The 10111-nt window shown below is 46.8% G+C and overlaps 1 non-coding gene across 1 annotated transcript; it reads right to left on the bottom strand.

The window, feature by feature from the left end:
* Positions 1-2926: 2926 nt before the first annotated feature.
* On the bottom strand, positions 2927-3065 carry LOC133899835 (small nucleolar RNA Z247). The gene has a single exon (XR_009906443.1). It is a non-coding gene; the product is annotated as a small nucleolar RNA Z247 (small nucleolar RNA).
* Between the last annotated feature and the right edge of the window lie 7046 nt (positions 3066-10111).

Genomic DNA, 10111 nt, shown 5'->3' with positions numbered 1-10111 from the left:
ACAAAATATTTTCATGTACCTTATTTACTTCAATTCCTAGCAAATAATAAAGATCACCAAGATCTTCGAGTGCAAATTTGGTTTGGAGATCACGAAGGAGTGCCATTGTAGCTTCTTGTGATGAGCTTGCAATAATTATATCATCAACATATATTAATAGGAATATAGTAACTTTGCCTTTGTTATATAAGAACAGAGACGTGTTGGCCTTTGAAGCATGAAATCCCTAGATCTTAAAGTTCTGTGCTTAGTCTTGAATACCAAGCTCGTGGTGTCTGTTTCAAACCATAAAGAACTTTATCTAATTTACATACATAATGTGGTATTGACTTATCTTCATACTAGGGGTTGCTTCATGAACACTTTCTCCTCTAGAACACCATGAAGAAATGTGTTCTGCACATCCAGTTGGCGAAGACTCCATCCTTTAGACACTACAACAGACAACACTAACATGATGGTAGTAGCTTTAACAACATGACTAGAAATGTCTTCATAATCAATATCATAACGTTGTTTAAAGCCTTTAGCAACAAGCCTTGCCTTATACATGTCTATCATACCATCAACTTTATGTTTTATTTTGTAAATCCATTTACAATCAATAATATTCCTACATTGTTCTGGTGGTACAAGATGCCAAGTTTGATTTTTGATAAGAGCATTATACTCATGATCCATAGCACCTTTCCAAGAATTATTATTTAAAGCTTCATGCAGATTCTATGGTTCACCTGTTGTGATTAAGCATCCATACCTGATAGTCCCATCTATGTAGACTTTAGATTTCTAAATACCACTTTGTAGCCTGGTGCATGGACGTGCTGGAGATGGCACAGACAAATCGATAGTCGTGGGTGTAGAGGATCCCATAGCTTCCCCTGCACGCGCAGGCTCTGGCTCTGAGGTCGACAGAGGGAACGCACTTGCCGCAGGAAACGTCATGACATGTTCGTGCCGTGTGGTGCTCGGGGATGGACTGAGGCCAGACATGGTCACCGGGTCCAAGACGGGGGCGGCAACCATACTGGGACTTGGCACCATCTCCATAAAGGGGCGGTCGGTAGCTTCTGGCAGACTTGATGACTCATGGAAATTGATGGGATCATCCTCAAAGGCCGATGCACAAGGTAGAAACTCCTCTATCTGCATGAGATCATGTTCTCTTCCTTCCTGAACAGTAACTTCTGCATCTCCTTCACGATTAATATCAAGATTAGTATGAGTATTAATCACATGATTATCTATTGATGCACCCCCAGATTTTGACGCAGAATTAGGAGGACGAAGCAGAACTTCAGACCGAAGAGGGGTTCCTGCATTAGGGTAAAGTTTGAAGAATGGAAAAATAGTCTCATAAAAAATAACATCTCTGGAAACATAGATATGGCCAGCTGTAACATCAAGACACTTAAACCCTTTATGAAGATTGCTATATCCAAGGAAAACACACTGTTTTGACTGGAATTGGAGTTTGCGAGAATTATATGGACGTAGGTTGGGCCAGCAAGCACACCCAAACATACGTAGACATGAGTACTTTGGTTTTTCCTTGAATAGCTTTTCTAGGGGAATAGAAAACTGGAGGATCTTACTGGGAGTACTATTGATGAGGTATGTAGCAGCAAGAAAAGTTTCATCCCAAAACTTCAGAGGCATGGATGCATGGGCAAGAAGGGAGAGCCCTACTTCTACTATGGGCTGATGTTTACATTCAGCTAAGCTATTTTGTTGATGGGAGTGAGGACACGAAACTTGGTGAGTTATGCCAACTTGTTAGAAGAAGGAATTCAACTTCTCATATTCTCCTCCCCAGTCAGTTTGCATAGCAATAATTTTCTTACTAAACAACCTCTCAACAAGATTCTAAAATTTATGAAATTTTTGGAGGACCTTAGATTTATAGTTAAGCAAATAAATTCAAGTAAACTTGCTGTAACCATCGATGAAACTAACATAGTATTTCTTTATTCTAAAAGAATCAAGAACAGGACCCCAAACATTTGAGAAAATAAGCTCTAAAGGAGTACTAGACACGCTAAAAGATTTAGGATAAGGCAACTGATGACTCTTAGTCTGTTGACAGGCATCACAAAATATACTCTTTATTGATCTCACCATGGCATGGGAGATTGTTTTCACTAACAACATGTTGGACAATGGAATACAAAGGATGACCTAATTGACTGTGCCATCTTGCCAAGGTGGGCTTGACAGCACTCAACACTTGCCTTCTTGGTTCTATTGGGCTGGAAGAAAGAGGGTAGAGGTCACCTTCACACTTGCTGCGAAGAAGGATTTTCTTTGTTGCCTGATCCTTAATCAAGAAAAAATGAGGACGAAATTCAAGGAAAGCTTTATTGTCAGTAGCAAGGCGATGAACAAAAACAAAATTTTTAGCAGCTTTAGGAACATGAAGAACATTGTTTAGATGAAGACTACAATTAGGGGTGCGAACAATAATATGTCCAATATAATCAATATTCATAGATGCACCACTTGCCATTTTTATCTGATCCTTGCCTGTATATGTCATGAACAACAAGCTTATCCAGTTCACTGGTGATGTGATCTATAGCACCTGAGTCTGTGTACAAGTTTGTGTCAACTCCATAAGAATTTTTCACCACACTTGCACTTCTTTCTTCAAAGACATAGTCTTGATCAAAATGATGCCAACAATTTGCAGCAGTATGACTGCCCTTGTGACATATTTGGCATCTAGGGTGTCAGGTACTGTTGCCTTCATTGTTGTTGTAGTTGGACCGGCCACCATTATAAATTCAAGTAAACTTGCTGTTTGAGTAGTTGTTTTCTTTTCGGCCAGGACTGCGCCTATGTCCTCCTCGGTCGCGGCTGTTGAAGCCACCACAGGACGCAGCATTGACCGAAGACTAAGAACTTCCCTGGAGAAGGTCCAACCGAGTTTCAAAACTTAATAAATGCATGTACAATTCACATATAGTGATTGGTTCAACTCGCGCGACGATGGTGGACACGACTGGATTAAATTCAATGTCGAGTCCGGTGAGGATGTACGAAACCATCTCTTCATCATCCAGCGGCTTTCTAGCGGATGCCATCTCATCTCCTGGCGCCTTCATCTTCCGGACATACTCAACAATAGACATATTGCCTTCCTGAGTTGTCGCCAATGCTATACGGGTATTGACTGGCCGCACACGTGTTTTGAGAAGCGAACATATCTTCGATTGCTCGCCATGCTTGAGCTGTGGTGTTCATCGTCAATACTTGCGTAAGAACCTCTCTGGACAGAGAGGATAACAATTAGCTAAGCACCTATTGATCCAAGGCTATCCATCGCATGTACGCAGGATTATGCACCTTGACTGTCTTCTCTCCTTGTTGGACGTCGACTTCTTTAGAGGGTGCAACTTCAGATCCATCGAGCAAGCCCTCTAGCTACACACCATGCACAGCTAGGAGCACTTGAGCCTTCCATAGGGCATGGTTATTCTTGGTGAGTTTCTCTATAACTGGATGAACGAGTAGAAAGGGTGCGATCAGGCAAGAGAGGGAGGACGATAAGGATTCACCGGTCGCCATAGATGCGTCAAGTAGAAAAGGTGGTTTTGATACCATGAAAGAATTGGTGAAGCATTTGTTACCTCTGTAGAGGATGCTGTTACGTGTTGATATAGATCGGGAACTCACGGCAAGAATACAAGTGTATTAGGTTCAGTTACATTCAAAACATATGCCTTCTATATCTCTATCCTTTACAAATTTGATTGTTATACTTCCTATGTTTAGTCTACACATCATTTACTTTGCTTGCTTAGTATCTCACACATAGTCTCTTGCCCTTCCAATCCTCTCAGAATTTATCTCTATGGACCTGTTTAGATGGATACGGAAGGGCTCAGGTCTTCGAACTATATATGTAACACCTTGTTCCATTGAATATAATCAATGAGTTAATCCCTCTATCCTGCGATCTCTCCTTCCACTTCATTCGTAACCAGTACCGTAGCCGGGCTCTTCACCTTGTCTACCGCCATGGAAACCACGCGTCTCTAGGCCAAAGCCGAGGAGCGTCGCCAGGAGTAGGTCGAGGCTGCGGCAGCCATGTGCTATGCTACGCTCGAGGATTCCGAACGTTGTTAGGCCGACGCCAAGGCACATCGCCAGGAGCAGGTCAAGGCTGTGGCAGCCACGCGCCGTGCTTCGCTCGAGGATGCCAAACGTCGTTAGGCTGATGCTGATGCATACGCCGTCGCCCACGGGCAGGATGCCAAAGCCGCCTAGCATGCGCAAGCTGTGGCCGTCCTCAACTTCAAAGCTTTGGTCCCCATTGTCCTCGACACCAACTCTTCCCATTATAGCACGTGGTGCAGTCTCTTCCTCAACACGTTCGGCAAGTATGCCCTTGATGATCACGTCCTCTCTAATGATGACCTCTTGGCCAACGTCTAGTGGAAATGCATGGATTGCACCGTGTTTTCTTGGATCTACTCCACCCTTACGTATGATCTTCTGGGAATCGTCATGACACCAACCGCTCTCGCACGAAACGTGTGTTTTGCATTGAACAACAGTTCCTTGGTAATCAGGAGACCTGTGCACTCATCCTTGATGCCGTGTTTCAGAATTTTGTTCAAGGGGACCTTTCCATTACAAATTACTGCCACAAGATCAAGGCTATGACGGATGCTCTTGGGTACCTCAGTGAACCTGTACAAGATCGCACTCTTGTGCTCTCTTTCCTTTGCGGTCTCAATGAGAAATTTGCAACCATGGCGTCCTCTTCAAATGACAGAAGTCCTTCCCGTTGTTCGTGGAAGTGCGCTCTGATCTGCTTCTTGAGGAAATCACCATGCAGTCGAAGGCCAACGCTTCCTCCACCGTCCTCGTCACCACTACACCGTCACCTCCAACTCCTCCTTCGTCGACTAGTGGCAATAGTGGCACGCCTAGCAGCACCAGCGGTTCTGGATCTGGTGGATCTTCGCGCCAAAATCGTCGTCGCCACCGAGGAGGGGACGGTTCCTCGGGCAATACGGGTGCGCCTCCTAGTTGGCCGTCATTTTACAACCTGTGAATCGGGACGATCCAAATGTGTCCCGGCCCACAGTCGCATCCTGCTGGCCCGCCACGATCTGCTAGGCCACCTCGCCCAATTGGACCACCTGCTCATGCCCTGACACCTGGCCTCTCCATGTTCGCTGGTGCGCCCGGAACACCGCCTGGTTTTTACCTCCGTCGTACACGACTGGTGTGCCGCCTGGCTATCTCCAACAGCATGTCTCACTCCCGGGTACTACACCTCCTGGCGCCTGGACGCTGGACCACTAGGATTAGCAGACGCTTGCCAATGCCTTCCAGACGATGACGCTCACACCTCCACCGTCGACTGACTGGTACTTCGACTCAGGGGCCACCTCGTATATGACTTTGAACTCCGGTAACCTTATCATGTCCCATCCTCCTTCATACTCCACCCCCTCGAACATTGTTGTTAGTAATGGGTCTCTTTTAACTATTACCTCTACCTGGTCTGTGTCATTGCCTACCACCCATGGTTCCTTTCATCTTCGTCATGTTCTTGTGTCTCCCCATATCATCAAAAATTTAATCCATCATTGATTCTATCTACGAATATGAACCGAACCAAATACAAACGGAGATACATTAGGAAGCTTATCTCTAACACACGCTACCGCCACGGCACCACCTGCCTGCCTGCGTCGGCAATCGGCACCACGGCCGCGGCCGCTGCTCGCGGTTGCTGCTGCCTCGCGCGCGCTGCCATGATGGCGTTGGCAGTCGCCCACAGGCCACAGCCCCACAAGCTAACAAAACTGTGATCTCACCTGCGGCCCAGATCCGCATGCCTCTCTTGTGAGCTAGCTACCTGTGGCTGTTCGTTATCAATGCGCTGCGCCTGGGAGAAAGTTTTGCCGACCCGCGCGAAGCAGACGCATGCATGCATGCCGTGTACGTGGTCTGCGTGCTGGATCTCGCAGCCGCCTCCGGCGGATACGGACCAACGGCGACGTACGTACCCCGACGAGGAGCTGACGCACGCGACAGACGCACGTTTCCTCGGTCGCTGGCTGTTCCAACGCGAACGTCTAACGACTAGGACCTCAAGAAGCAACGCTCAAACGTACACCAGTGGTTTCTTTTCGTCTTTCGTAGCATCATTCAGGGTGGCTAGGTTTAGCAGATCATTGTCAAAGCACAGGACAATGCAAATACGTCGCATTTATGTGATCGATCTGTACTGCGATCCATCTATGTTGCATGGCACTCTACGTTCCCATTTGTCCCCCACCTACGCGCTGAATTCTTGGAGTAGGCATGTGCTGCTTGTTCCATATGCACTCATATGCTATCATGTACCGTTGTAGGTAGCTGCTATATCACTCTTGTGCAGCAGTACTAGGTGCAAACTATGTGCTTCCAAACAAAAAGGTACAAGTACAAGCAGACCAAAGCTCACACAATGCAACCTGTACGTAGCTGCACTGGCACGAAACATGCATCCATACGCATGCAGGACCGTCCTACAAGATTAGGGGTGGAAACCAGCAGAGCTGAGCCAGCTCGCATGTGGGCGAACCGAACTAGGCTCAGCTCGGCTCAGCTAGGTGACTGAGCTGAAATATTAGCTCGGTTTAGGCTCGTTGCCAGCTCGAGCCGGCTCGGTTTGACTCACGAGCCAAAGTTGCTTTGCACATGGGTTTTGCCCTAATTCATCTACCACTCCTGTAACTGCCGCCTCACCTTGTCATCACCTCACCTTGCTGTTAGAGATAGAGGATTTCCCATCAACCCTGATCCCTCAATCCCCATGGGCGCAGCCACTCCCCTCAGTTATCGCCACCGCTGGTGGCATCGCTACCGGAGAATGCACTCGTAGAGATTTTCCTCCCTCCACCCCGTACCCCACGTTCCTCCGCCATGATGACCGTGACATCATCACCAACCGAGTCTTCCTCCGCCTGTTCTGTAGCCATCACGGTGACGCACCTCCCCTCGTTGGCTTCTTCCAAAACCAGAGCCCTTGCTTCCTCCCGATGGCCGAGGGCGGCATCTTTGATTTTGACTGTGTTGTTGCAGGTGCTGGAGCACTGGAGCCACGCAACACCCACTGGCTCATACTTGGCACCCGCCATGATCACGTGCTCCTTTATAGTCCGAAGAGGCTGGTGGAGTCATAGAGAGGCGACGGGATCTGAGGGCGGAGAGCTGGAGACGCGGCGAGATTTGAGTGTGGAGAGGTGGTGGGCTGATGGGTGAAGAGATGGTGGGCTGGTGTGTGGTGGCAGAGAGACCAGAGACTAAGGCGGCAGGCTAGTAGGATGTAGGCAACGGTAGAGACCAGAGACTGAGGTGCTGGGCCGGTGGGCGACGTCAGAGGGTTGAGAGGCTTGTCTCTATTTGCTGCCCTGCTAGGTCTCTGGGCGATAGCGGGTGACAGACTGATGAGGACACAGGGTGAGGAGAAAGTGATTCAAACTCAAGGGAGGAGCCCTAAACCCTGAGCTGGACTGGGCTCACTAAGGATTGGTGAGGATTGAGGTTTGAGGAAGACTATCTGTGCTAGGCTTGGTTAACCACTGAGTTGCTCGTGAGCCAGCTCGGGCTCGGCTCGTTTGGCCAATGAGCTAAGAAGACGGCTCATTTGACCATCGAGCGGAGCATAGTTGAGCCCGAGCTAGCTCACGAGTATCAAGCTTTATTTCTAGCTCTACACAGGACATGCCAATCATGCAATTGCTCTCCCTTCAACCTGTCTGAATTTTCAAACTCAACGTGCGTACGTAGCCCAGATGCGTGCACTACTACAAAAAGGGTCATCCCTGCCCCCCTTTCAGTGCCGGTTCGTAAGCTCAAGGCGCACATAAGAAGCCAAGCCACAACAATGATACATAACTGTCGGTTAGTAACATGAACCGGTAGTGATATTCAAATTATCACTGCCGGTTCGTAAAAAGACGTACCTTTAGTAACTAACAGTGATAATGTTTATCTCTACCAATTCTTATTCCAAACTGACAGTGATAATGTTAATCACCGAGCAATAATTGACAAAAAAGAACCGATAGTGTTTATTATTATCACTACTTAGTTCATATTCCAAACCGTCAGTGATAATTTTTCTATAAATAGTCACCTTGCAGCCTCCAAGTCCGTAGCCACCTCGCCGTCTCTCGACCCAACTCGTGGTTGCCCTGGTTTCCCCCCAAGCCCTCTCTATCTTTGAGCCCATCGCTGACGCCGTCATCTCCCTATCTAAACGAGCTCATCTCCTCATCTCGTCTCCACGTCTCCAAAGAGAATACGTAGATTGTGTGAGCGTTAAAGATTGTGACAATAGATAGATCTAGAGAAATGACAAAAAAACACACACACACACACAAATGTATTGAAGATGATTGTGTTTTTGCCATTCGTTTAGGCTTATTATTGTCATTGTGAAGGCAGATTTAGATATTGCCATTCGTTCAAGCTAGATTGTGGCAATATGCACATCTAAATGATATAGAAAATATATATTTTTTCAAGATGATTGTCCTTTTGCCATTCATTTAGATGAACCATTGTCACTCAGATACTATAAGATGTAAAATAGATATTTCGCCATATAAAATACTCTACCTCGAACATTTTGGTATGTGGTCTCGCTGATTGCCACGTTAAAGAGTTCGCGATAGAGTATTTTTGCACATATGGATAGATTATCACTGACGATTTAATGCTAGAATCGGTAGTGATCGTTGAATTATCACTACCACTCATTCACTATTGGTTCCAAAACCGATAAGGATATTAGTTTTAAACTGACAGTGACCATCTTTTATGTAACAGTGACGCATGATCGATGAACCCATACATTGGCATATACGTTCGTAGTACGTATACCATGCCAACATGGTATAACCACACCTACACGAACGCTGAAAAGTTCAGAGAACGACTTCGATCCAACACCATCTTGCAGAGTGCATAGGGACGGTTGCATTCAGGCAGGACCAGCTAGCCCGCCCTAGCTACCGGCCGGGGCAGCTACACCGATGGAGATTACATATATAGTACTATCAATCATGACTCTCATGCCGCCGCCCTCCTCCCTGCCTGCGAGCATCAGCTTCAATCGTTAGCTGCTGCGAGCATTCAAGCTCGCCTGGCCGTATGCGCGCCGTTCCAGGATCGTCGTCAACTCTTGCATGCCTCAGCTCGATCGACCCGTGGCTCCGGTCTGCACGGCGACGCCGACACGGGGTTCGATTCAATGCACGCACTGACGCACACCGGCCTGCGTAGATTGGAGAAAGTTTCGCTGAGTATGCAGTGTCTGCTTGTCTCTGACGTGCGTGATAGATCAATTTGCAGGTGCGGCGATGAATACAGAATGCCTGAATGGCGGCAGAAGCTCGCATGTGCCCAAGGCATACAAGTATGTTCAGTGCATTTCAGCGTATGTGCAGGCATGTAGTCAGGCCTCAGATTCGACTGTTCATTAATGTAGTTTAACGGCTACCGCTTCAACTCGCGCTCTGACAGTGAAGGCGGACAAAGAATTTTGTCTTGACCAAAAGAGCAATCACAGGCCACAGCCCTCTGTAAGAATAGGAGTTCTGTCTGTATATGTGTCAAATACCTGCATTAGTTGGTTACGTTACGAATTGAAATAGCATTAGCGGTATAGGATAGAGTTGATATCGGACTTTTATAACTCGGTCTCCACATAAATATGAGAGACAGGTCTATGTTGTAGCTATAATGACAGAGCGATAAGATTAACATATGGGTGTCGGAAGTTCTGACAGGACCTGAGTGACCAGTGTTGCAACTGTGGGGCGAAACACCCGTAGTCATGCTATGAGGATGTAGCCTTCAGTTAAAACTTTTCAACAAATATCATGTCTCCGGTATTTTTAGTGATTTTGCATGGTTTGTCATGGTAGATCCAAGTTGTTGTGTGGGTTAATTCTCTAACAATATGCCAGTAAAGGCACTGTACCACCTTGCAAATCATAGATGGAATGAAATTATGACTAAAAGGTTCAGCATTGCGGCGATCCGTTACTAGTTAGCATCAGTTGAGTTAGAATTGGTGCAACTTCCTTCCAGATTAAGA

The sequence above is a fragment of the Phragmites australis genome, chromosome 18 (assembly GCF_958298935.1).
Source record: "Phragmites australis chromosome 18, lpPhrAust1.1, whole genome shotgun sequence".
Taxonomy (NCBI): domain Eukaryota; kingdom Viridiplantae; phylum Streptophyta; class Magnoliopsida; order Poales; family Poaceae; genus Phragmites; species Phragmites australis.
Note: the sequence above shows the minus strand (reverse complement) of the source record. Positions and strands in the feature narration are given on the sequence as shown.